The 27,761-nt window shown below is 39.9% G+C and overlaps 1 protein-coding gene across 3 annotated transcripts in view; it reads right to left on the bottom strand.

Annotated features, from left to right (window-relative positions):
* Positions 1-27,761, bottom strand: part of TUNAR (TCL1 upstream neural differentiation-associated RNA) — a 168,841-nt gene that overhangs the window by 63,290 nt on the left and 77,790 nt on the right. For all 3 annotated transcript variants that reach the window (XR_010080586.1, XM_063399301.1, XM_063399302.1), the window contains one exon: positions 4,262-4,380. The gene's annotated coding sequence lies outside the window, so the exon portion shown is untranslated. The remainder of the gene's footprint in view (positions 1-4,261; positions 4,381-27,761) is intronic.

The raw sequence follows: 27,761 nt of genomic DNA, 5'->3' as shown, positions 1-27,761 counted from the left end.
ATCAGAAATTTCCTGTAGACTTGCCATGATTACATGGAAACAGATTGTTTCATCTGCTCAGTTTGAAGTGCAAGAATATTGAACCAAAAACCAGAAAGGGATTGTTGCCACCTATACACACAAATTATCCTTTTAGGATATGACAAATGTACTCTTTGGCTTTCTTTTTAGGTTTGTACACTGAAATAGTATTTATTCAGTGCCTGGCCAAATGGGTCTCCATGTTCTGCAACAGGACACATTACAAAAAATATAGGAAGAAGAGGCAGTTGGCTGCAGGGTTTGAGGAGTTAATGGATGTAACCACAATAACTTTTTCATGTTTGCCAAAGACTTTACTGCAGCAAAAATTTCAAGTTAAAATGGAAGGAAGGGAAACCTTTAATTAGTTGGAATTTACTTATTTTTTAAAAAACCTTGTCTCTGCTTGGTGTATCTTCCTGAGAAAAGACTAACATCAGCATCAGTTTGTGAGTAATTTGGTTTGGTTGTGTTCCTGGTGTTCAGCTACCTGGAGTACAGTTTAGGCTGCTGTTTATTTGATTCTCCTCCCTGAGGATCACTCTTCTGTAGAAAAATTAAAGCAATGCAATGCTTACACAGATATTTCTTGCACTTCTGCTGGAGAACAAGACCCATTCTGAGTAAGCACTAATAACAGACAACATTGTAAGCAGCTGCTTGGGGCTCACATGCCTGAAAGACATATATTAAAGGAGAAGTCACTGCTGAAAGGAGCAGACAGATTGCATTTGCTATCACAGATCTACTGTGTTTCAGTGATCATGCCACTTAGGTAAAGTGGGACTTTGAGAGCTAAAGTCTAATTAAAATAAGTGGGCGTTATATAACCATGCTCCGAAGGCAAATTTTCTGCAATATTCCTTAGTGACTAGAAGCTGCCTTTCTTTAAAGCATTTCCACAACCCAGATCTAGCAATTTAATGGTTGGAAGATGATAAGGAAATAAATTAGACTTTGGTACACAGCAGTCAAATTAATTTCAGGGGTGTATGTAACTCTTAGCACTTAAGTCCATAACTACATCATGACCCATATCAACTGGAAGGTCCCAGTTTTTCAGGGAAGACTGGATAGCACACATCACACTATTGCTTTTTAGAAAATGTCATCATGCATCATGACAAAAGTCATGTTTCAGGGAATGCCTTAGCTCCACCAGGATATGCATTATGGTCAGGGGTATTGCTGAGGTTCCAAGGATGCATCTGGCCCAGGGAGTGAATTTAACCTTCCTGTCCTTTCTTTTGTTTTGTTTTAATTGATTTGCCTCTGTTGCTTTCATGATTTTTTCCCTCAAATAATTTCCTTTGTTGATCATGTCTTTCCTCATTTTTCTCTCTTTTCTGGTTGCTTCCAGACTAGCACCAGGATGGAAGTCCCATATGGATCCCCACTTGGCCCCTTTCTGCTAAGTACAACAGCCAGTCTTGGCCAAGTGAAGACATTCTTATCAGAAGCAATGGGGAACACTGGTGGGAGGGTCTACTTTTGGGTGCCACAGGTTGGTGATAATCTGCCACACTACTGCAGTCCAGGCAGCAGTGCAGCCACGGTGCTCTGCCAGCGCTTCTCTCAATCACCCCCATGAAGGAACCACGTAAGGTGCAAAGACAGCTAAGCTCACTCACTCTATCTGAGCCTGGTTTGCCACCACTGCTTTCATAAGGAATGCTGCACAGAACTCAGTCTCCAGGGAGGGAGAGCCTGCTGCAATCAACTTTATGAGGAAAAATATATCAGCCTTGAATTAATTTCACTGTATGGATGAATTCTGCCAAGTTCCTGGAATTTTCACAAACCAGTTTCATCTACTCTTAATTTACTGATCTACTTTTTAAAATGTAAACAACTTTCAAATAAGATTTTATTGCATTTGAATATAATTCTTGTCATGTTCCGTGCTTTTCTGCTTCGCTTCCAAAGAATGTTGTGATGATTAACTCATGCATTATGTGATGCCATGTGTAATGCTCCCTTGTGACTATAACTCAAATTGCTATTTTCATGCTATCTTCCTGTCTCTCACTCTTGTTTTATTTTTTACTCTTTCTTTTACTCATTTGAACAGAAATATTTTCAAGAATATATTTCTGTCTCCTTTTGCCAACTGACTGTCAGCTCACAGAGGCTAGAACAATGGGTAAGTGGAAACATCCAACTACTACAGCTTTGCTTCCAGTTGCTAAAGAGCTCACTTTCCCAGGAATTCTCCTGGTCCTTCATCTGCAGAGCTCAGTCATTCATTAAAACATCAGCAAGTTGCCTGTGAACTCTTTGAATGCCTGGTTAGCCAACGAGCCATACAGCAAGGGTTCAGTTCAAACAAGCAAGGAGCAAGCTCATAGATTTTACAATTTGTTATATTCAAAATAAGATTCAGTACTTTTAAACCTTCATGCTGGATATCAATAGAGAAAGAGAGCTTCTGGATATTAACTTATCATGGATGAAATGGAAATTATTTTTTAGAATATTAATTATTCTTAATCTGAAAAAAGATGCAGATAAATCCATTTCATTTTACCATTTGAATAGAATAAATACAGCTAAAATTTTAAAGTCACATAATTCTGACAGTGACGTAGGAACTTGTATAACATGCATGAAGAACCTATAGGAATGGAAAATCCTGAAAAATCTAGGAGAGAAGAAAGTGACAGCAGAAGACATACAGACAGGAGAAATTTGAGGTTTCTCTTGAATCCTAGTTGTCCTTGATCACATCAGTAATAACCTGTTACTGTTCACAAACTCCATATCCCAAATCTATCTAGAAAACGTTGAGAAAACTAAGGATAGGAAAATTCAGCTTTCAGGAGCAGGCATAGTTTAATCACCTATTTTCCACCAAGTGTTCTGTGCACAATTGTCTCAACAAAGGAGTAACCAGAATAAAACCAGGCAAGTCCATGCAAATAGATGTTTGAGGTTAATAACTCTTGTGAGTCTGTCCAGGGCTGGCACTACGAAACTCTAACATCCTATAACAAGAAATACAGTTTAAAAAGATTGATTAAAAGTTTTAAGTCCACCACCTCGTGAGAGCAGGACTGTTCTCAAAATACTCTAAGCAGTAGTTTCTAGTTTAGCTTTAAATACACAAAGCAATGGCTTTGCTCTTCCTTGTCTTGAAATCTCTCCAGGTTTGGAATCCAGTATCCAGTCCTCAGTGGCTTTTGCTGTTCTACACTTTCAGTTGCTACATATACAACAGAAAACTGCAATTTACATTAGGTGGCCCGACATGAGCGTGCTCAATCAGCAGAAATGTTTTCTGCATATAGGGGCTATATGGATGCAGGCTCAATAGCTGCCAGACATTAGGATGGAAAAGGCCTTAGTGTTTCACATCACAACCTGATCACCTGTTCTTTTATCCTATTACTCCCACAGAGAGAGCACCCCAAGGAACACCTCCAGTCAGACTGTTCCTCCTTGCTGTCAAGGTCACTCACAGACATTAGTAGATATTCATCTATCCTTAGCCAGTAAACTGAAAGATGTTTCACTTTCTTTGTACATCCTCATCTAATAATGTTTCTCTCTGAATTGCCTCCAGTTCACTGCACTGTTAATTAACTTTTATGCACTACCAGAGATGAATGCATCTCAGCAGTGACTTAAGTGATTTCTCTACAGCTTGTGTTTCAGTTTCCATTCATAAAACACTTCAACCTATATAAGTCAAAACGGTCCCCCTTTGTAATACTTTTGCACTTCCATAGTACCACTCATTGTAAAGTAGAAAAGGGCAGAGCAACAGAGGAAGTAAAAATTTAATTATTTGTCTTTGCCTGAAATACTCAACTTGGTTAGGGAAAAAAAAATTCTCTGAGTGTTAGCTCTGTACTTTCTACATGTCATTTGCATTATCAAACAACAATATCCAAGCCTTGCCTTTAATACCAATATAATAGAGCCTTAGTTGTTTAGCACTATTGTTTTAAGCTGAAGTTTCATACCAAAAAACCCAACCCATTTTGTAAGCACTGCAAAATGTGTCACTGTGGCAAGGATTTCTTCAACAAGAAGAAATCCAGCAAACAGCAGACAGTTTTTCCTGCACATTTTAAGGACACATCTAGAGCTCACAAGCATTTTCAATTTTATCACCTAATTATTAGAGAGACAGTTTGCAAGAGTAAACAGCTCGTACACTGTCTCAACCTCTTAGCATTACAATGAACATGGATATAAAATTATTTTGTTACATAATAGCAGAACATGTCTGACTTACACAAATGTTGAATCATTTAGAGTTTAAAGCTGAGGCTTCCCAAACTGGTGGTCCATAGATTTCTGTCAGTGGTCTGCAGCTGAAGGTTTATTGCTGTCTGAGTACACAATATTCATTCCCTATGGATAGTGGAGAGAGAAGAGATTAATAACAAACAAACTGACTGAGAAAAAAATACTTCAGTTTATTGGCAGCAGTAAAGCATTTTTTGCTAAAGATTGTAGCCCTACAATTTCTGTTAATAACTTTTGCATTTTATTATAATTTTGTCAAACAGATTTTATACTGAAATTTTCTTGTTCAGACTGTTTCCTCTTTTCCAATCTATCCATTTATGAGAAAAAGACTACATAAGATGCAATTTATAGGATATTTTCAAAACATCATGAACTCAGAAACAGGTAAAAAAGAAAAGTGTTAGCTGGCTTAGGAAGCCTAATGTCACTGATGACAGCTAAAATGTAAAATGTGAATGTACAAGGAATTTAAGCAAGAAAGGGAGCAAAACAACTACAACTTAATGTTTTGGGACAAAATCAGGAAAGACAAAACCATCTGATGCTCAAAGATTTCACAGAGAAGGCTTCTACAAGTCCATGAGCCTGCAAAAGGAAGATCAGTGAAAAAATGGGTGTGCTGAAGGCAAGAGAAGAACTGGCAGTGAAAAGGTTAAACGCCTTTTTTGCCTTTGTCTTCACAGGCAAAACCTGCTCCTGTTTTGTGTTTCTGCAAAGAGGAGAGGCAATCATCAGCAGGGGAGCAGTAGCCCAGGAGCTGCCTGCAGGCTGGGCACAGTCAGTGTAAGGGGCTCCTTTGGCTGTGCACAGAGGTGCCCAGCATCACTGTGAGGTTAATGCCCATCACCTGGGAGACTGCAGCAGGCAGAGGAGGGCTCTGACCAGTAGAAACAAGGCTAGCATGTGTCCATTTTAGGGGAAGGATGGCTACAGCAGATGCCAAGCCACAATCCAATACATAGGGACCTTAATTATCTCAGGAACTTTATTAAGTTTATTAACTCGGGACAGCAGAAACCTCATTAAGTTCATCAAAGTATCAACTTGGAGTTCTAAGCAAAATAAATGCATATCTTTTGGGTCCATTTGGGGATAAAAATGTGATTTTTTTTAGGATAGGCTGAAGTATGTTTTTTTAAACAAATAAAATGTTCAACAGTTTTGGTTTGTCCTACCTCGTGTCACATTTCAGTATACATAATTTCCATAAACAGTTGCTGAATTTGGCACAGTATCATATATATGTAGAAAACATTTAGCCATGGTTTTGGTAGAACTGCCTCTGTGACTGTCACAGTTCCCCTTTATTCTTCTGTCATTGTCTGCTCATCTTATTTAACGTCATTCATTCTAATTTCCATGCAATAAACTCAAATTAAAAGCCACAGATAAAAAGAGGAACCAACATGTACTACCACAAAGAAAATACACTTTCAGCTTGCTGTCTCAAAAGAAAGATTTCAAATTGCTTTTTTTTCTTCTTCCTTTTTAACAACTAATGGCTAAAATCAAGTTCAGGAATAAATTCAAGAATATTTGTTTATTAAAACATAAAAACTTTCCACTGCCACAAAGTGGTGACTCAATTGCTCAGCGATCACAACCAATTCCAAACTTTCTCAGGTCTAATGAAACCACTGCTTTAACTGTATTAGTTATCCACGTAGTACAACTTGCACTGCAGGATATAAAAGATTCATGTCAGCAGAGATTTAAGCTCAGAAAAGTAGAACAATACTTAATGGTTAGTGAACTGCATTGGAATATTCCTTCAAGCAATTTCTCTTTTTCTAAGTCTGTGTTACATTCCATTTTATTTCATCCAAGCCAAGTGAAAACTTCAAATATTTAAACAAGTTAGGGGTTTACTGCTACCCCAAAATTCAAGAAAACCTTGTGGTCATCCACATTTGTTTCACAGAGGAACTGCTTCAGAAAAGCAAGAAATTGTAAGACTTGCTGGTTAGCCCTAAGCTTAAAAGCAATAATGAAAATTAATAACTCTAATGAAAGCAGCAGATTAAGTTGGAAGAACCTTTCCAGAAGTGTAATTTTGGATGCTGAAATACTCTGTAGGGAGAAGCAACCTGAATGAAAGGTACACTGCAGCTCCTTCCAAAAACTCTGTTTTGGTTTTCACCTAGTGAGACAACAGTGAACAATGGAACAATGGAAAAAACAATTATATTGGCATCCTATATTTCTGGTCCTTTATTAGTTTTTTCTTTCAAACATATAATTCCATAGCTGCACTCCCTGAATATTCTAAGCTTGATTATAGAGTTCCCCCAACCTGTTTTATACTGTTTGTGCCAGGCAATAACCCACAAGAACAAAAACAAGGTAATACTTGGAGAGGTGCTGTGAGCATACCTCACATGCCACACAGCATAGCCACATGTACCTAACCAGAATTCATAGTGCCATCTATGAAATCTAATGCTTGGGAAAGTACAAAAAATTTGATTTAGCCATCAGTCTTTTGTCTGAGTTCACCACAAATTTTCAATTTCCTCCAGCTACCTTAATGTCCACAGGGAAAAAAGCTTGTATTCAATTGACCCTTTTCATTTTTTAGGCTCAGATTGTTGTGCAGCTCTTGGCTAATGTGCAGTGGGGTCAGGTAGGTCAAACCTGGCAAAACTGGGGGTTTCTGCCAGATTTAATGGACAACCTAATGGACAACATAATTCCTTTCAGAGCAAACAAATCTGTCTTCTCTAGCCTGTGGATTTCCTTTCACTGTCTATCATTTTGCTTTTCACATATATCACACTTATCCATATATATTTTCACCTAAGCATACTTGCATGGGCTACAAGCACATGTTCTGCTTAACCTCACTCTCTTTTTATCCCTATTCCATGTTGTCAGCATCTGCCTTTTGGGACTACTGCTCCCACTGTAACTCCAAACCTCTTCTGTTTCTGCCACCTTCAAAAATCCAGCATGTTCCTATGCTAGTTTATGCTGCCACAGGGATTTATGCAGCCTCACACCAAACCATGTCAGGGAATCAATGCAGATGAAAATTTAACAAACAGAAAAGCAGTGAGCCTCTTTCAACGGTGCTGGATTTTGTCATCTTCAGGTGCTTATATTATTATGGGATCAGTATTAAGAACTCCAGCTTCAGGAATTCTGACCAGCCCTGAAGTATGAACAATGAATGTTCTAAATATCCCTTAACATACCAATCTTGTTAGAGATCTCAGTGATTGGAGCAGGATAGCTTAATCCTTCCCAGCTTCAATTTATCTGCATGCAGTCCAATTTTTTACTCCCAGGACATGTCTGGGAAGCATCACAGCATGTTAGCTCAGAGATAGCAACATCTCTGTCTGTGCCTTCTCCAGTGGGGAGTGTGATGGACCCAAGACTTGGGATCCCTGGTTCAGCTTAACCTGAAACACCTCAGGAGCTTCTGCCACGGGTTCTCTTCTTTCTTATGCATCCCTTATGCTCTGTTTTCCTTCTGTGAGCTGCAATTTTTAAATGTTGTTGAGACAGACAAGACTCACAGGCCATTTTATTTCGATACTGGTGTGGATGGACAGAAGAGAGATATATTTTGATCTTTCTCTAGACTTCACTTTTGTTCTTTAATAGTTTAGTCTCCTAGTTTAAACAGACAGATAGGCAGTTTGAACTTGAAGGATCTGTTGTCTCAGGAAAGACATGATCATCACCCCTCTAAGTATTCTGCTCATGTGTAATGATTCATACCAGGCCTTATACTTTGGAAGGTTTGCAGTTCGAAAAGTTAATTAACAGATATAGTCCATTTCCATATGTCTTCCTCTAAAGGTTACTGCAACAACATTTCCTGAATATCCTTTAACAATTTAATGGCAGCCTGGCAGTGGTATCATGACAAATAAATTTAAGTAACATACAGGTTGCAGTGGCAGAATGCAAAGTATAATAAAGCAATGTACTTCTTATAGAGATGTGACATGAAAAACATTGACCTGTGGTCCCAAGTAATTTTCATAAGACAAAAGCTTTCATGGTAATAAAAACAAATCAGTCAGTGTTCTGAAAGACTAATATAATGAACCATCAGGGAAGCTATTCAGCTGTGTTAACGCCATTTAACAAAAGAGGAGTCATTATTATTCAAACTTTGTACTTAAAGTTTGGTGATAACTTTAGCTGCACTATGACAAAGTAGCCTTCTTGATTAATGGGAGATACCTCCAGAACTGGCAGTGAGACTCAACGTGGAAACATATGCTACCTTGCTGGTCTTATTGAACAAAACCAGTTTGACATTAGGAGCACAGGACTGGACTTAAATGGCAGGACAGAATATTAATTGCAGAGAAGCTGAAGATAGTGCATGAAATATTACAATATCCAAGAATTTATATACTGACAAGTAACTAGAACATGAGGAGGATGGAAGAGGGGTCAGGAGTGCAAATTTTTTTTATGGGAAGGAGAAAAAGAAAGGAAGAGGAAAAAAGTACTTTCAGTCCATGAATCCCAAACTGATTCTCAAAAAATGGATACTACACTGCTTTTCAAGAAAAACAAAATTGTGCTTTAAATTTTTATTTTCAAGGTGAAGAAGTTGTATTGCTATATCCACTGAGAAAGGGAGAAATTAAGTGAATTACAAGCAATTTGGGGTACAGCAAGAAAAAATCACAGGTTATGATTAAAAACTGTGTTTTCCAACCCTGAGTTCATCCTTAGACACACTCAGCAGACATAATTTCTTGAGGAGCTGAAATATAATGATTCTTTTTTTTGTGAACCTCACTCATTTGCAAACATCTTTGCAGTTCTGGTTTATAAATGTAACAGTATTTGGAAATATCAAGGGACCAAATAACTAGCTGGAAGTTTTTCAAAGTACCAAGAAGTCTCCTTTTCATCCACTCATTTCCTTATCCTGCACTGAATTTTGGAGACTTTACACACTTAACAAACCAGTTTGGTCTTTATCTATACCACAAGCAACTCCACTTAAAACCAGTCAGGATTTTTTTCCAATTGCACAAGGTCCACTCATTTATGCCAAACACAGACTGTCAGCTGGGACTCTTTGGAATATACCACAAAAAGTTGTGAACTGTTTATTTGAGAAGGGATAAATAGACATGCAGAGCAGAATACAAAGGCAGAAAACTGAAGATAAATGAAAGGAATGAGTTGTACAGGCAGAGCTGAAAAGGGCATTACAGATAAAGATGTGCAACATCTCTACCTGATTAACAAAATATAAGGTAGTCAGTCTATGACTGAAAGGGCTGCAAGAAACAGGAGTGTTTGAAAGTTGTTCAGAAGACTTGTTCCTGCTGATGCAACACAAATGGTAATTATGATGAATATAATACTGAAGGATTCCAATTGAATTCAGGTCTACCAGGTACCACGCAAACAATTTGGTAGACAAATTAATGGCCTGTCATCTTAAAAGATGAAATGATAGGGGTAGATAATGAAACAGATCTGAGAAAAAAAATTAGACAATATCCCTGTTATTTGATCTGTCTTTAAAACTAGATTGTGAATAAGTCTTCCAAGACTTCCAAGAACAGCAGCAGGTGTCACATTAATATATATCTTAGTAAGAAAATAAAGGACTTCACCTCCACAGATGACAAAGCACTCAACGATTCTGGACTGCGGGGAAAAATCCAGTCTCAGCAAAGATGAAAAACTACTATCCATCTTTAACCAAGTGTAATATTTAATAGTGACTGCTCTTTAAAATCTGAATGGCTTTTCAAGGGTAAATTTTAAATAATCTGGTATTTTTTCGTATCAGACATCTTAAAAAAATAAAATTTAACTGCCATTGCAAAACTGGATTTACATAATGTAGATAACTGTAGTTCCAATTCCCTAGCAAGAATAAACATAAAAAAACACTGTCTGTTTGCAAAAGAAGTTTGCTTTAAGAACTAGTTACTCATTTATTTTTTAAAGCATTTTATATATCTGTATCAGTTACTATCACTTGGATACAATTAGGAGATCCTGTACTTTTTAATGGGCATTGTTCAGCTTCTCATGGAAAAGACATGTCATTTACAAGCTTATGATAAATTAACCTTCAAAGGGATTCTTCAGACTTACAAAAATAACCTATCATCCTTATTTTCATACCTCAATTTTGCACCTGATTTGAAATTAAATCAAAACACAAAAAAATACCCCAAACTCAACATCCCAATATGATATTTTGTCTAACCATTATAAGAGGCTAGTTGAATGTTTTTTCTCTCACCATCACCCTTGGATCATATCCTTTTTACAGATTTGAACACGAACAGGGAACAGAGAACAGCAGAGCAGCATCTCTCATTCCCCAGCCTACATCCCATGCTGTGCTTTTCGTGTAAGTTCAGAAGAGGAGCTCCCGTTAAGAAAGAGAGAATAAAATGGCATTCAATGCAATGTTGTGCTTCTTTGAGGCTAATTGGCTTGGTTGCTCAGAATTATGGCAGCACATATAAACCCCTGAGGGTTGGTTCTTGTGGCTTCTCTTGCTAAAGAAAAGAGGTGGTGTGTCTCATTCCCAGAGGTTGGCCCTGTACCCTGTTCCTCCTGCAGAAGCAAAACCAGCAAGCCTGCCTCTCCCAGGCTCATTATCTCACTGTGCAAGATCTTTTCCCACATCCTTTCTGCTGTCTCTCTCTTCCCCATCACATAAGCTAGCCCAAGCTCAATCTTTTGGGCAGCAAAAATCAGGTTTTTTTACAGTGCTAATAAACCCTGAATCAGCTTAATTTAGAAATATTACTCTGCACCTTTCTCCAAAGGGAACAAAGGAAGTGTGTGATCAGACACACTCTTTCTCTACTCTCCAAAATGAAAAACAAATACATAGAAGGGTGAAATACATCTCCCTTATCAGACTGCCATAACAACTTAGGGAAACTGTATAGACAAAGAGAATGTAGACTAAGATTGCTCTAGAAGGAATTATTCCCTCTGATACCACCTGAATTCGCCTTGAATGGAATGAAAGGCAAAAAGATTTCATAAAGTCAGATAATCAGAAATAAACTTAACAAGATAAAGCAGATGGATATTTGTCTTGCCATTTTACTGCTTTAGCTTTTAACTTCTTCACAAAGACCTCTGCAAAACCTCAGAAAATTCAGCCAAGGGTGGTATGGCTGTTGACCTCATTAAAGGAGTAAAAAGATTGTAATGCATTGAAGAATTTCAAATCCCCAGTCTCCTAGATGATTTGAAGACAGGGAGAGCAGCAGTGGGACATCCTCTCTCCAGGCAGTAGCTCCTGGAAGGTGGATCACAGAGTACCATGGCCCCAGTCACAGTCATTCTGCAGAGGTGACTTCCACTGCTTTTCCAAAAACACTTCTCCAAAAAAACATTCCTCTTTGCCATAACATAAGCCTTTGTAAGAACACATAAGTGACTTAATCCAAACTACCCCCAGTTACAGCACTGGCCCTTTGCACCTTTGTGAAGTGCAACAGGAAAGAACTACCCACCGGTGTAATTAATATATTTATCTAATGTGACATGTCCCAAGAGCATCATCCCAACTTTACTTTTTCCACCACAATATTCTCCATGACCAGGAGAAAGCAACAGCCTCCTTGTGCCTTATAACTTCTTCAGCCCAGACTACTTTGTGCCCAAATTCAAAAGATACTATTTTTTTTCCAGTTCAAACACTATGAAAACTTTAAACAAACAAACAAATAAACATTTTCCAAATCAATCTTAGCTACTCTACTGAATAATTTGGCCTAATACCAGCCTGATTGATTACTCTGAGTGTCTGTAACATTGACATGTTTTGAATTGCCCTTATTAGAGAGGGGATAACTGTTTACAGGATATTATGTATATAAGCAGTTTTTCTCTTTTAGTCTTAGCTCTGTGAACAGGACTAGCCCTAAGGCAAAGCCTAAGGCAGAAAGTGAAATACATTTTTTAAAGGCTGTCTGTTAATTGAGCCCTAAACTGCTTTCCTGTTCCTTGCCAGTTTTATCTTAACATAAGAACAAATCAATGTTAAGGCAGTCTGCCAGATGCTGGCCAAGTCAGACTACTTTGAGCATCTTCTCTCTTCCTTGGCAGCTGAAATCTCTCAGCACTATTCAAATTTTGCTCAGCATCTAGCAGCATTCAGCCCTAAATGGGCTGCAATCTGCACATGAATATTTTAATTACATGCTGCTATGCAGAAGAAAACAAGCTATGCACAGGCAAGTCAACTAAGAACTTGTAAGCTCTGTGACAGCAATGGATTTATAATATCATCCTGTTTATTATGCTTTGGGCATCTTTCTCTAAAAGGTTGTGTTTGAGGGCACTGCCAGCTAGGTGCCTTGTTTGGAAAAGAAAAGTGCAGTTGTTTTGTTACCCTGCTGCAGTCAGTGCAGAATCTGATGAGAAAATGAAGGAGTAGCTCAGACCACATGCCTGAAATTAACTGTTTTCCTGAAGGCCATTGGACTGAAGGAGGATGATCAGTGGCTTTCAAGAAAGAAGACAACTGCATTTGGCAGCAAGAGGAGGAGGGCAGAGAAGTGATTGAGTACCAGCCAGGTTCTGCTTTCATATCTGGATCAAATGTACTGGAGTGACATGAAGCACCCAAATCCTGCCTACCTTCCATGGTGAGACTGCACAAAAACAGCCTCTGATGGGGCTGGAGCCATTCCCAAAAGCATCAAGCATCCAGGCACCCTATTTTTGCATTTCACTTCCCCTTTAGGATTCTGTGATTCACTTTCTGGGGATTTGGACAACCAGAAGATAAAAGAGGAAAAGCCAGGAGTGAAACAGCAGGAAGAGCTTCGTTGGACAGACAAAACCAAAATGGAAAAGGTGAGAGACAGGCAGTTATGGGGAGTCTACATGGAGATTTGAGCTAGGGTACAGGGGGATGGTGAAGCTGTTAGGACAAATGTGAAAATGGAGTGAGGTGACCCTGACAGAGACATCCCTAAACTGTTGTGAAATGACCTCTAAAAAAGAGGTGTCCAAATACCTGCACTGAAAAGAAAGAAGTTCAGTAATTCAAGAGGAAACAGCCTAAAAGAAGTTTTCAGTGTTTTCTCCTTGAGTCTCACTCTGCAGAAGTAATTTTTTTAAACATCCTTTATCTCTTTACCAGCCTACCAAAGAGCCAGGCAAAGCTGGAAAATAAGCCTGTTTGGAACAAAAATATCAAGGTGATTTAGGAGGAGAGAGAGAACTGCTTGGCTAGTTTTCCTTGTCTTTATTTTTAACTTAGCAGTGAAAGGGAGGGAAAGTTTCTTGGTAACAAAGATAAAAACATTAATGCCTTTCTGAGCCATCACCATCTCATGAAAAGGGCTAGGCCAGAGTGTAGGTAAAAGCTGTGAGACACCTCAAAAGGTAACGAATCTGACACTTGCACAACATTTCCAGTTTAACCCTGAACTTCTACTTCCTGGCTAGACTAAAAGATTCATCAGCTACCAGATGCTTTTAACAGCCTGGGGCGAATGAAAAGAAATATTATTTTTCATGTCTAGATGCTCTACTTTAAACTGTCTGCAATCGCACTTTCTTTTCTGTTAAAAGTCACTGTACTTTTCTTTAAAAAACTTCAGGGTTGCAAAAAAAACCCAAAAAACACCCAAAAAAACAAAAAAACAAAAAACAAAACAAAACAAAACAAAAACAAAACAAAAAACAACAACAACAACAACAACAACAAAAAAAACCCCACAAAAAAACCCAAAAAAACCCAAAACAAAATTCCATATTATCCTGCAGTCCTAATCTGCTTTTCATCCAAAAGCTTCTGTATCTCCTAAAAGCTTTGATGAACCTAATAAAAGACAAAGGTTAAGACAGAGACCAAGTGAATCTCAAGCACTCAGTAAAGTTTTGTTCTCACACCGAATGAAGTGTTAAATAATTGAAGTTTATTGTAAGTTTGATGTTTGTTCATGTCCCTAAATCAAAGAAAATTTCAGAATGTTTGTTCACAGACTTTATGGAGCCATTAGTTTTACAATACTTTATTGCATGCACATGGGTGTCTATAAAAATACCTAACAAGACTGAAAGTACTTCCACTTTTAATGTAAATGTGGTCAAATATAGGGAAAAAAATGGATCTGAACATTAGGATTTCTAATCCAATGGACAATTCATGAGCTGGAACTGTGTGCCCACAGTCTTAGTAAACAGTCTGATAATCTTTACAATTGTGAACAATAATATTATCATCAATTCAATTCTTCCCCACTTTGGATAATACATTCCTCCTAGCAATGTCTTGGATGTCTTTACATAAATATGAACAGCAATATTTACACAGATCCTCTACACTGTTCAAGATAAAACTTATTAAAATATTTGGTAACAACATCCCCCTGCAGCTCTACAGGCTGGGGGCAGAGTGGCTGGGAAACTGCCTGGTGGGAAAGGACCTGGGGGTGCTGTGACAGCAGCTGAACATGAGCCAGCAGTGCCCAGGTGGCCAAGAAGGCCAATGGCATCCTGGCCTGTGTCAGCAATGGTGTGGCCAGCAGGAGCAGGGCAGGGATTGTCCCCCTGTGCTGGGCACTGGTGAGGCCACAGCTCAAATCCTGTGCTCAGTTCTGGGGTCCTCATGACACAAAAGACATTGAGGGGCTGGAGTACTGAGGGCAAGAGAGCACAAGTCTTGTGAGGAGCAGCTGAGGGAGCTGGGGGTGTCTAGTCTGTAGGAGAGGAGTCTCAAGGGGGACTTTAAATTCTCTGTACAGCCACCTGAAAAGACATTGTAGCAAGGTGGGGATCAGACTCTTCTGACACATATCAAGTGAAGGGACAAGAGGAAATAGCCTTAAATTGTGTTTAGGGGAGGTTCAGATTAGATACTAGATTTTTTTTTATTCCATTGAGAGGGCTTAGGCACTGAAATTAGTTGCCCTGGGAGATGGTGGAGTCACTGTCTCTGGAAGTGCTCAAAGAGGTATCTGGATGTGGCACTTGGGGGTGTTTAGGGGTAGTTGTGGTGGTGCTGGGTCGACAGTTGGGCAAGATGGTTTTGGACGTCTCTTTCGACATTGATGATTCTGTGATTTAAAGAGCTGGGGTTTTGAAGTTATAATAAATAGCAATAGATGGCCCTGACATGAGTATATAGCTGAATTCATTCCAAGGATTCTCTTTTCAAGATGTCAGTGTTAAGCCCCTTGAGCAAATTATCACTTTAATCCTCACTCTATGGCCATTAGTTAAGCCTTTATATTTATCAGCACTAGTAATCAAAATCATCAAGTACAGTCAGAGACAAGCAGACTTAATCTCTGGATTCAGAAGTGTTTGCAATCCTTGCCAAGAAAGGCCTCTCCCTCCTGATTTAGCATTAAGTTGCAAAATAAACAATCCCACTAAATTGCATTTCTCAGCTTGAGCACCACAAACAAAATCCAAGTAAATGAGAGTTTATTAGAATGAGCTTGACAAAAAATTACTTCCCATCAACAGGCTATCCATGATATACATCTAGAGATGGCTATCTGTGACATCTCTGTAATAATGTATTTTGTTACACGGAGATTGTTGACAGGTGATGACATGGGTTTTCTTTGGAAAGGACTTGAAAATTAAAATTGTGATGTACATATTCATTTTCCAAAAAGTCCAAATTGTAAAGATTGAATTAGGCACATGAGTTATTTTGGTTTTGTTTGAAGGGATTTTGGCAGAACTATCTCCATACAGAAGAGTTGCAGTTTCTTGAAAACTGGCCTAGACCTGAAGAAAAGCAACATAAAGCTATGTAGCAATGAGCATGCAGGGCTGAAATCCCTCTATCAGCACACATATCCATAATTTTTTGATGATACAGTCAGCAACTTCCAGCATTTGAAGTGAAGCTTGATCAAGTCTCTTCTTTGCCACAACTTGTCAACAACCAGTTTATTTCTTTACATTTGATGTTTATTTTGTAAATGTTATGTGTTTCCAAGGCATCCAACATCTTGCATTTTTTCCATTAAAAATGCTGAAAAATATGACTCCCAGCTCAAATATGCTTTAGAGTCAAATTAACTGGTCACATCTCACTGATCAATGTCCAGATCAATTAACCATTAGTTCACTAGGTCCAAGGTACAAGTCCCAAGACCCAGAATATTCAGAATGCAGATGAACAGCAGGTGTGGAGAAGCAAAAAAAGAAAGAATTATGTGAATATCAGTTTCTCTGTGATTACACTATGCTCAGAGTTTACAAGGGGTAAACTGTTCCAAGCACAAACAATATGAGAATGAATTTCAGAAAAGGGGAAATGGCAAAACACATAAAAATCTTCTCAAAAAGCTGATCTAACTCCAACTGACTTAGAATGATTCATTCTCTTCACTGAGACCTTTTAAAAAAACAAAATAGAAGGTATGCAGGCTTCCAGACTGGTCCCTTCAAAAAGGTCAGTAACAAAACATAACTCATTATCTGGCTATCTCAATAGGGCAACAGATAACAATTGAGTATAATTTCTACAAATTTTAAAGGAGAAGTCTGAGACAGAGAAGTTGAAGGAGACAGAAACCAGTGTCCATTTTTCACCCTTTATTACCTCCTTCAATGACTTTTAGATGTGGGAGACCTTGGAATCTAGAGAGAGATTTATCTTGTATGGAGGTCACTGATATGCATGTTTCTCTCTAGAAGTGTATCTTGAGCTAGTTACCTAAAGCTCTCTAGAGGAAAGAAATATGTATTTTTAGGCAGGATTCACCCAACCTATTTTGCACATCTGCTTTACAATACAATAAGACTTTGCTCAAGACAGTCCTGTTCCTTACTGTCTATAAAGGGAATCTCAATGATTCACTCAGAAGCTCAAGTTTACACTAGAGATCTCTAAGATTAGATATGCCAAAGCTTACCCCTAGGGTCTATAGAAAAGCATACCAACTTGTCTGGTATAGAGGAAAGTGAAATCTTTGCCAGAGGAGATGGCAGGAATGTGTCAGAAAAAGAACTCTGAAATTTTGTGTTTGATGCCTGCAATCAAGGTGACATCTGGCTCACAATGTGCAATTTGCCTCTTTGACCTGAAGAACACAGACCTACTTGCAAAGCCCAGGTATATGGTCTGTAAGGCACAAATCTGAAAAATAAATTTTTGTAAGGCTGAGAAGGGCACATCTCACTTTCCAGATAAGTCATAACCTCTTAATAATCCCTAAAGCTGGTCATGACAGGGACAGCCCTACTGGTCATGTAAATGGTAAGAACCAAGATTTTTTGACAGAACAAAGCAAAGTCCTGGCTCATGAGTGTATGAAACATGCTAGGATGGTACCATCAGCACTGAAAGGAGAGTTTTCAAAATGTCCCTGCACTTACTATTACTACTGGGAGCTTCTCTTTCTTTATTTCATTTTGGATCGCCATGGCTCCCCAGGAAAGCCACCATCAATCACTCTCTGCAAGCCATTCCCTTCCCTAGATGTGTTCTGTGAGACCCCAGACCTTTTGTGGATGCAGCCCAAACACCCATCTGTGGCTTGGACCATCCCTCCACTGCATTTTGGAAAAAAAACTCTATAGATTTTTCAAAATTGCATCTTTACACACATTATGAAGTTTGGAATTTCTGTCAGTAGGTAAACAAAGAAAGTATTACAATCAAATTTTTATTCCCATGCTCTTTACTACCACACAGTGTATTTAAACATTCCCTCAAGTACATTATCAAATACACAGTAAAACCCTAGCCAATGATAATGATGAGTGATGAGAGAATAGTGTCCTGGCAGGTGTCTAATAGAACAGTCTCTCAACAGGAAGTGTCTGGTACCATTTAGTATCGATATCTCTCAAGCTCATTAATTTTTTTCAGATTTCAATATCCAAAAGTCATCAATTCAATTTTTTTCCAGTTAATAAAATTTTTCTTCCTTTTGTCCACCATTATTGACAAGACTATTATCTAAATGAGTATTAGCTCTTTCTTAATTAGCAGGCAATTCAGCTGTGACTTGCACACAAAACCTTGTCTATTTTAATAAATGGTTACATTGCTTTACCAGTGCTGAGCAATTAATTAACTCAGAAACTGCATTTGGTTTTTTATGCATTTTCCTGGCCTTTGTATTGTGTACTAACCCATGCCACTGTCACATTGACTAAGAGTTTTATTCCCAATCTAGATTGTTTATGAAATATTAAAAAAAATAGATACAATTATTGGCTTGGAACAGTATTCTTCTCTGACACCTATTTTTCCTACTCTTCAAGAGCAGCCAGCTGACATCTATCTGCCTAAATGGAGTCCAGTTACCTGCTCACATGTCTAGAAACCTGTACAACTCAAAATAATATTTTGCTTTCAGATCATTCCCTCCTGATTTCCTACGCTTATTTAGTATGTATGAACAAGGCCTGGGACCTCAGACCTGATTCCTTACAGTCATTCACAGCAGTGAATATAATGCAGGTCTAAACCTTCACAGAAGCTGCCCATGATATTTGTCAACTTCAACAGGGCTGTACTAACTTATACCAGCTTCAAACCTTGCTTATGGTATTTTACATTCACTTTGCCATAGCATGCATGATTACACAAGCTGCAGGGCAGAAAAGAGTATAATTCAGCCCTCTTTCCTCCTCCACCCACATCTTTTATTTGTATGTAAAGCACCTACTCCATTCCCAGGGAAATATAGCTAGGTAACATAAGCAAACTAATGAGGTATAGCCTTGAGGCATGCCTTAAAAGCGTCTGCCTTTCCAAACATAGAATTGCTATTCAAATATCGTTCCTGGTTTTGTTAACTAATAATAAAACCACATGAAAATATAGCACCATGTCACCCACTGTTTATAAGCTCCATACATGATGAATAGGTTGCTTGAGAAGGCTGCCTGCACACAGTCCTGCCTATTAAGGTTTTTAAGATCAGTTTTTTATTATGCATCTCAGGAAATATGTGTCTAATCAATGAGCACTGTGCATAGCCATCAGAGCATACTGCAGTCCCTCCTCATGTGGGGTTGTTCTGACTTGTCAACTCAAGTAGAAGAATGCAAATAATTTACATGAGGATTTTGCGTTAGAGTATTGAATGCATTCTGGTTTTAATTAGGAGGAACGAGAATTCATTGCAACAAAATCTACATGCCTGTTGCAGCTCAAAGGATATCAAGGGTTCTCACATTAAAAGTAACCCATTGCAACTGATTCTGATTCATGGCTGTCCACTCCTCAGTGGATGCTTGAGATATTTCTTCTGTGAGCTTCTCTTATATCACTATGGCCCATTTTTCTCTTCTCTACATCTATATACATTCTGTTGGCCTTGAAGCTTGTTCTGAATCTTTCTGCCCTCTAATTCTAAGGAAATTCACAGCTCTTCAAAAGATGCAAAGTGCTTACCTCTATTCCAAACTCTGAGCATCAAATAGTTTTGCCTAGGGTGAAAGATTTAACATGGGATGTATCCATGTCAATGCCATCATCATCCCAGTAGTAAGGGCTGTCTGACTTGTAGAGAACTGCTCTGTCTATATCAATGTCACACAACAAACCAGTAAAAAGCCTTCAAATAGTGTCTTTCCACTAGGCATTTAAGGGGGTTTTATAAACAGCAGCTTACACACAGATGCAAAGACATGCCTGTGATAGTTATCAATTTACAGATAATTCTATGAGGTAAGAGGTTTAGTTAGATATTTAAAGTTACATAGCAAGACAGCTGGAAATAGAGTGCATGCATTCAACTCCTAGCATAGTGTTTGCTATTTAACAGTCCAGGACCTGACTGGAACAGCAGCAGGATACAATTTCAGTGCATAAACCCAGTTTTGCTATACTCCATGTTTCCTTTTATTTATAAGTAAATTGCTGAGAAATATAGCTCAAAAGAAAAAATGATGGGGCTAGATCCTCAGCAGGGATAAACAACCTGAGCTCCATAACAAACAGTAGCTAGCTTGGTCTTCAGCATAAGTAAAAAATTATTATTACATTTTTCTATCAAACACATAAATATAATTTAGATCCTTTGTAGAATTCTCTCTTTTAGTAGGATGACAAGAACTCTGTGTAGATGAAATCTCTTTCACTAAACTTAGTTTATTAGTTAACAAGCATTCTTACCTGACTGTTAAAAGGTTGATCGAAGATTTTTTTTTTTGCTTAACCATGCTATTTTCATTCATATGTTAAATACTGTTTCAATGATCATTTATTTTAAGAATCACAGAGTGTTTTGAGTTGGAAGATACTCACACGGATCATCCAAGTCCAATTCCTGGTCCTGGTTCTGTTTTACACACAGCCAAAGCACAATTTAGTGTCAGAACAAGCTTTTCTAGAAGATTGATCTACCATACTTCCTTAAGTAGTAGGTTTGATTGCTGATGAAGTGAATACCCTTAGAAATTTGATGGCATTCCCCACTAAAAGTCACTGAAATTCTAGTATTACCATACAGGCATGTGTGTGCCTTGACCCCATAGCTGCCAGTCTGGCAGTCTTGCTGAAATAATGATAACTGTGGTGTTTCATCAAAATGTAAATTCCATGGCAAAAGTCTGCAGTGATAAATGACACGAGTCAAAGAGCAAAGTCCGCACTGGATCAGGCTAAGGAACCCTGGCTCTTTGCCACTGTTATCAGTGCCCAAGGAACAGTGCAGGGGCTCCTGAAGAGACCAAGGAGCCACTTGTCCCACCCCAAGCTGGAGAGGCGCTGTGGCTTCAGATTAGCACCGTCAGCTCCTGCGCCTGCATTTAAAGAAACATTTCTCTTAGCTCGGACACAGGACTGAAGCCTCTCTCCGTTTCCGGAGCGGTCGCTCCGGTGCCAGCCCCGGTTTTGGCTGCTGATGAGGCGGCGGCCAAGAGAGGGCAGCCGGGCCGGGCCGGCGGGAGCGGGGCCCTCAGCCGCCAGAGCCGGCCAGCGCAGAGCGGGCCCGCGGGCCGCGGGAAGGGAACTTCTGGCCTGGCTGCACAGGTGTCCCTCATGACCCGGTCCCATGCACGGATGAACGGGCGCACGAATTGCTTTCCCCAGAAATACCCGTTTTTATTTAAAGGCGAGGTGTATCAGAAATAGCCCTGGTGGATTTCATGCCTCAGGTGCTCGGGGAAGCAAGCGTGTGTGCTGGTGCTGAGGCTGACAGGACAGGACAGGTTTATTTGCTTGCCCTTCTTGATATAGTAAGTGGCATTTGATAAATCGTTGTCAGACCACTGAAATCTAATAACATGGATCACTACAAGATGATTACAGCCCCTGAACATTACTGGCACTATATGAGTGAATAATAACCTTGCTGTTTTTGACAAGGGGATACGTAATCCTTAAGGTATTCAGGGACAAGGTGTGATTTCCAACACTTGGTCAGACAAGGCATTAAAAATTATAACGTCATTGGCTGAGAAGCCTTCCCCGTGGATTTTAAAGATTTGTGACTATGATAAATAAAATCACTCTCTTAATCAACCCTTTCCAATATAATTTATGAATGCTCTGTTCAAAACATCGTATCATAACAATATGGAAGAAGGTTGGTTTAGAGACACATTGATGCATACATACTAAAATAAAGATATTGCCAGTACAAGGATAAGATAAAAGCAAACTGACATACATAAAATCCTCTTAAGGACATTTTAAAAATGCAGTTTCTTAACACAATGTACCTGCCAAAGTATTCAACTGATTTTACATCATGTCTGGTAATACCTAGCAACGCTTTCAGTTGCCCAGGAAAGCTAGTAATCAATGAGTAGAAACACAATTCACCATGTTTGATAGGTGAGCTAGCAAGGCAGTAATGCCTCTGAGAAAATGTCAGGAGTGATATATGCACACTCTTTCTGTCTTGAGTGCTGAAGCCAGCCAGACCTGCTTTGAAAGGCAAACTGACACTGTATGTACAAGCTTTTCTATTGACATTAGGCAGAAATTATCAAGCACAGTCCGGCAGAAGGCAGGTAAGATTGACCAATAAATATATATTTCCTCATATTTTGCACTGCAAAAAAAAAAGGATCTTAAAGTTAGACTGATTTTTACACCTCAAAAACATGTTCATGAGTTGCAAAGAAGACATACACATATACAGATTTCTTCAAAAGAAGCGTACTGAAAGCAGTCAATTTAAAATCCTGTTATTTTTAAATAATCTTCATAGCAGAAGTAATGTAACCACAACAAATTTAAAACCTGGAATAATCACTAATCTGTGCAAGTTCAAGTGCAGAAATTCGTGATGCAAAAACTCAGCTGTGAGGGTTAGATTTTGCCTGAAGCAATACCTGCCAGTAGTCCCACTGAAAACAGAGCATGCTCTCAGTGAAATGCTATTAGGGGTAATGACAGGGGGAGAAGAAAAGCTTGAACTTTAAAGCATCCAGTTTAAAATTCTCATCATGCCTTTCACGGCAGTCAGATAGCCCTGACTGCTGCCCCATGTTCCCACCCCATGTGCCAGCACCTCATGCCCTTGTTAGCAATGCCATTTCTCCTCCCTGGGATGGAGGACCTGCCTGAGCTTTTGCTGCCAGCCAGCATCAGCACCCACGCTGAATCCTCCCAACACATCCCCTGGAACCAGCCTCAGCACCAGCTGCACAATCTGAGCTCTGTTGGGGTTGGTGCAACACAACATCATGTCCCAGTCAGTGCTCTGTCTGGGACACTGCTTGGCTCTCCCATCATGCCTATGCAGGCTGTCCAGGGTTCTGAGAAATATAGCAATTTTGCAAATTTGCAAAATTTATATAGCAATTTTTGCAAAATTTGCAGTTTTGTTCCCATTGCACTTCTAACACAAAAAAAGACCATGACTGCAACAAGGAAAACATAATTTTGACCCGTTCTTGTGTGTCTCAGTACTACTGCAGAGAAGTTCAATGGGACTCTAGGGAGAGGTGTCACCATAATGCAAAGCCCTCGGCCTGCTGACCTGAGAAATTCCTCAAGACACCAAGTCCTCCAAAATGCCTGAGAAAGAGGAGACAAAAATGCATTTGTCAGCAGTGAGCTGTGAGGAGACAACTGCACTGATGCCTTGCAAGGCTAACCTGAAACAGACTGGACAGAGCTAGAGAATAAAGTAGGTATTTATTGAAAGACCTCCAGGATCCACCTTGGGCAGGACAGGAGCCTGACCAAGGCTGCACCCAGGACGGATTAAGCATATAGTCACAAAATGGTTGACCAGTCACGAGATTTTACATTTTTATAAATTTTGGTCCATTTGCATATTGGGGTTTAGTTGTCCAATTACAGCTTCAGGTTGTGAGGTCTCATCCTTCTTGCTCGTCCCTTCAGTCCACCGTTTTTATGCTTTTGGGCCTGAAAGTTGTCCTTGGTCTTTCAGCAGGAAAAGGATTTGTTTTGTCTACCTGCTCTGAGAAGAGAGCTTACTAGCACTTGGTATGAGGCTTAGAACTACACCTAAGCAACACAGGATCTGAAAACATGAAAGCTAAAACTTTCATGATATACTAAACCTGTCCTGCAGGTCTGTCACTATCCAAGCCCTATCCCCTCCATGTAGGGGCCACCAAGAGAGATGTCCCTGTAGCAAAGTTTGGCCACCAGATGCCTGCAGGTGGCCAGTACAGTATGGTGGCCAGTACAGTATGGTGGCCATTCACACAGGGAAAGGAGAGGAGAGAGGCAGGTGCAGGGAAAGCAGAAGGAGGGCACGCCAGGAGGGAGGCCTGGCAGGACAGACAGATAGGAGACAAGGACCAGGCACTGACCTCCTCCACAGGTATGGTCCCAGCACCTCTGCTGAGGAGAAAGAGCCAGGTGAAGGCATTCATGGGGTTCCTGTCCAGATTCAAACCGGACATGAGGAGAAAGGCTCTGGGGACTGGTGGAGAGGCAGCAGATCTTTCCTGGCAGTGTTTTCAGGCACTTGGAGGAGACAGGTGCCAACCTGGGCAGCCTCTGAAGCTCCAGTGGTGCTTCCTGTCAGGGAGGATGCCCTGATGGCTTGTTGGGCATCAGCCCACTCACTGAGGCAGAAAAAAAATCCCTGCTTGTACAAATTAGGTGCCTGCATATTTCTGCCAGTCTACTGTGCATGTGTCTGAACCCCTTCATATAAAAATACCTTGGGTGTTGAAAAAACCTCACCTCAGAACACCTCTGTTTTCAGAGAGGATAACAGAGTGACAGTCAGCTGTTCAGAGACAGACCTTTGTGGCAGGAGGGCAGAGAGACACTATTATCATAACCAAGTTGAAAATCTAAAAAGAAAAAGGCAGCCACATACTGCACTTCTGCAAAGTAATATCTGAAATGCACCCAATTTCTCCATAACTATTAACATGGGGCAGATATTACAAAGGAGTTTATCCAGAGCTGCCAAGACTTTGCTAAAATCAGTAATGAAGAGTATACAAGCAAGTACCTGATAGTAAATGGTGAGATCCCTAAGGACAGGAGTAGAGGTGCTTAGGAATGTCATGGAAAAAGGTCAGAAGCTACAGCTGCAAGAGCAGGATAAACATAGCTATCTACACTTTGCTTTTATGTTTTTCTAGGTACACATACTTGTAGGTTTTTGTCAAAAATCATCTGCAAACTCATGGCAGGTACATCCTTCTTGTACCCACATGACACAAACAGGTTTGTAAGGTTTGCCTTTCATTTTCACTGAGGTTGAGACAAAAGCTGCAACCTGCTTTATTGTGGAGTTAATCATGTCCAGGCCTAAAGAGACACCTTCTGCGTTGCCAATGACTGACAGGTATCTAATACATCAGGAAAGGGAAGGAATACTGGCTAAAAAGCTCAATGTGACCCAACAACCTTCCCATTCACCCCAGAAAAATCAAATGTACCCTGGGCTTCATCAAAAGAAGTGTTGCAGTGAGGGTGGCTGCAACAAATCTTTGAACCTCCTGGCTTCAGGGTGAATGTGTCGCAAAGTAAGAATAAAGGAGCGGGAATGATGGAGTGCCCTGAAAAGAAAATTTACTTGAAAAACAGAATAAAAAAGAGAAATAAAACCAGGGATGATGTCCAAAAGCCAAACACAGTACAGACACAGTACAGGGACAAATTTCAAAGGCCAGAAGCAAGGAAGAACTAAAATAAAGTCTCGGGGGGGTGGGGGGGGAAGGATAATTTTAGAAACAATACCATACATGGAACGCAAGTAACCAATAGAGGAAAAGAACTTAGGCTAGTAAAGGTAATAACTCCAAAGGCTTTTGGGAGGAGACCTCAGGCTCGCCCTGAGTTAGATGTATGTTTCTCAGGGCTTGAAGCCAAGGCCTGGCCTGTCAGGGGTGAAGTCCTGCTGATCCTGCTCCTCAGTCAAGTCAAGAGGACTCCCACATCTCCCCAGCAGGCTCCTTGTCCTCCACAGAGGTGTGACCAGCAGGTGGAGGGAGGTGATTCTGCCCCTCTACTCTGTTCTTACAATACTCCACCTGGAGAGCTACATCCAGGTCTGGGAGCCTGACAGAGACATGGACCTGTCAGAGCAAGTCAAATGGCTTCACACTGAAAGCAGCAGGCTTAGGTCAGATGGGAGGAAACTCAATACTGTGAGGGTGGTGAGACACTGGCACAGATTGACCAGAGAAGCTGGGGCTGCCCCATTCCTGGAAGTGTTCAAGGCCAGATTGGATGGGGCTTGGATCAATCTGATCTAGTGGAAGGTGTCCATGTCCATAGCAGGAGGGTGGAACTAGATGATCCGAAGGCTAAGATTAGCTTTGGTATAGCCAGGGGCTTTAAATTGCACGAGTGGAGACTGCTGCTGTATTGGCTACATCCAGCTAGTGATTTACAATGGCAATTCTGAGTACTTTAAAGGAGAAAAAAGGTGAGAAAATAGGAAAAAAAATTCCTACAGAAATTTTGGTTGTCTGCAGTATCAGAACAGGTCATTTGAGTAGAAGAAACAAAACAACAAAGTCATTACTGGGAAAGAGGCAACATGCATAACCATCTCAGAGCTTTATCTCTGGCCTTCAAAACTGCTTCCCCACGTGCAGCTGCTTCCCTTCAGCATCTGTATGGAAAACTTGATGTGGCTAACTCCACTCTTCAAAACTTCACTGCAGGGTAATGCCCAATAAAAGCAGTGTAAAATTTCCATACAGAGCTGAACAGATTCTTGCAGATGGCAGAGGATGGGGGTCTATCCACTGGGGCCACTCTAGCTGAGTTACTGAGGAACTTCTAAATTTGTTGCAACTGCTGCTCATCCTAGAGACAGCAGAATAACATCCTCAAGAGAAAATGATTCCATTTTTCTTTCAGAGAATTTTACCTTAAAGACCTGGTGCTGTATATTCTAGGTGTGAAATGAGAGAACCCACAGTGTTCTCTGAAGTTTAATTTGAGGAGTATAAGGGGAAAGAACAGCTTATATGTGAGCTGAAAAACATTCATCCGCAGTGTAGCCCAGTTCAGCATCGCACTGGAACATTTTATTCCAGGACTGAACTAAAGAAGCTGATTTCTTGCCCAGGGAAAAAAAAAAAAAAACCAGAAGAGTTTCTGGAGATAAGCAAGGAACAACAACAACAACAATAACAACTTTAAAGTCCTCTTGGTTTGAGTCATAGATGAAGTACTTTTGATAACAAAGACAGATGTGTGGGGTGTGTGTCCTGATCCTTTATTGCACCCAGACTTGGCTGGTAGCTGATGGGAGCTGCTCCTGCAGCGGCTTTGTGTCAGCCTGAGGCTGTCCCAGGGTGGGATCACCCATGTACAGACAGCAAGAGGGAGGCTGTACAGATCAGAGCAAGATAAAACCCTTCGACAATGCTCTGAATCTCAAAAAAAAAAAAAAAAAAAAAAAAAAAAAAAAAAAAAAAAAAAAATCTCCCATTCAACAGACCCTGGGAAACAGCAGGGGAAGTGTGAGCTTCATGGTTTTAGTCTAGCTACATGCACTTCGAAGGCTCTGAAAAAAAAGGCCAGGAGCTGATTTGTGAACAGACTACCTAATTTCACTCATGTAATAATGTAATAACTTCCCCATTTTTGTTTGACCCAGACAGTTACTTCAGCTTAAAAAAGAGAGGGAGTTCTCAGGGTTATTAAACTTTATATCCGTGTCAAGCAAGCTGTAGTTTCTGGTTTTCTTTCCATCTTTTACTAGTTCTTGAAAGCACTTAAAAAAAAATAGGGTCACACATGTGGAAGGAGGCAATATGCCATGAAAAGGATGGAGTAGTGCTTATGCACATTAGTGCTGTTTATGTTGTTTTTTGTTTTCATTGAACAATACACAAGGACCTCTTATGTCTCAGTGAGTCAGAGCACACAAGTGTTGCCTGCCTGCTCTATCATTTCACTTTCCCTTTGTTTCCCATCAAGTGTCATGCTTCTGGAGGTAGAGCCGTGGCACAGAAATCCAAACAAGGTTCAGCCCACCCCAGCTGGGTGCAGCTAGGGTTGCACACGTCCTCAGCTGCCATCTCTGGGTCCACATTCTTTACATTTGACCAGAAAACAAGTAGTTTTCCCTTAAAGTATATTAATCATACAGGACCAGTTATTATTTCTCTAAGCT

This window comes from Prinia subflava, chromosome 5, assembly GCF_021018805.1.
Source record: "Prinia subflava isolate CZ2003 ecotype Zambia chromosome 5, Cam_Psub_1.2, whole genome shotgun sequence".
Taxonomy (NCBI): Eukaryota; Metazoa; Chordata; class Aves; order Passeriformes; family Cisticolidae; genus Prinia; species Prinia subflava.
Note: the sequence above shows the minus strand (reverse complement) of the source record. Positions and strands in the feature narration are given on the sequence as shown.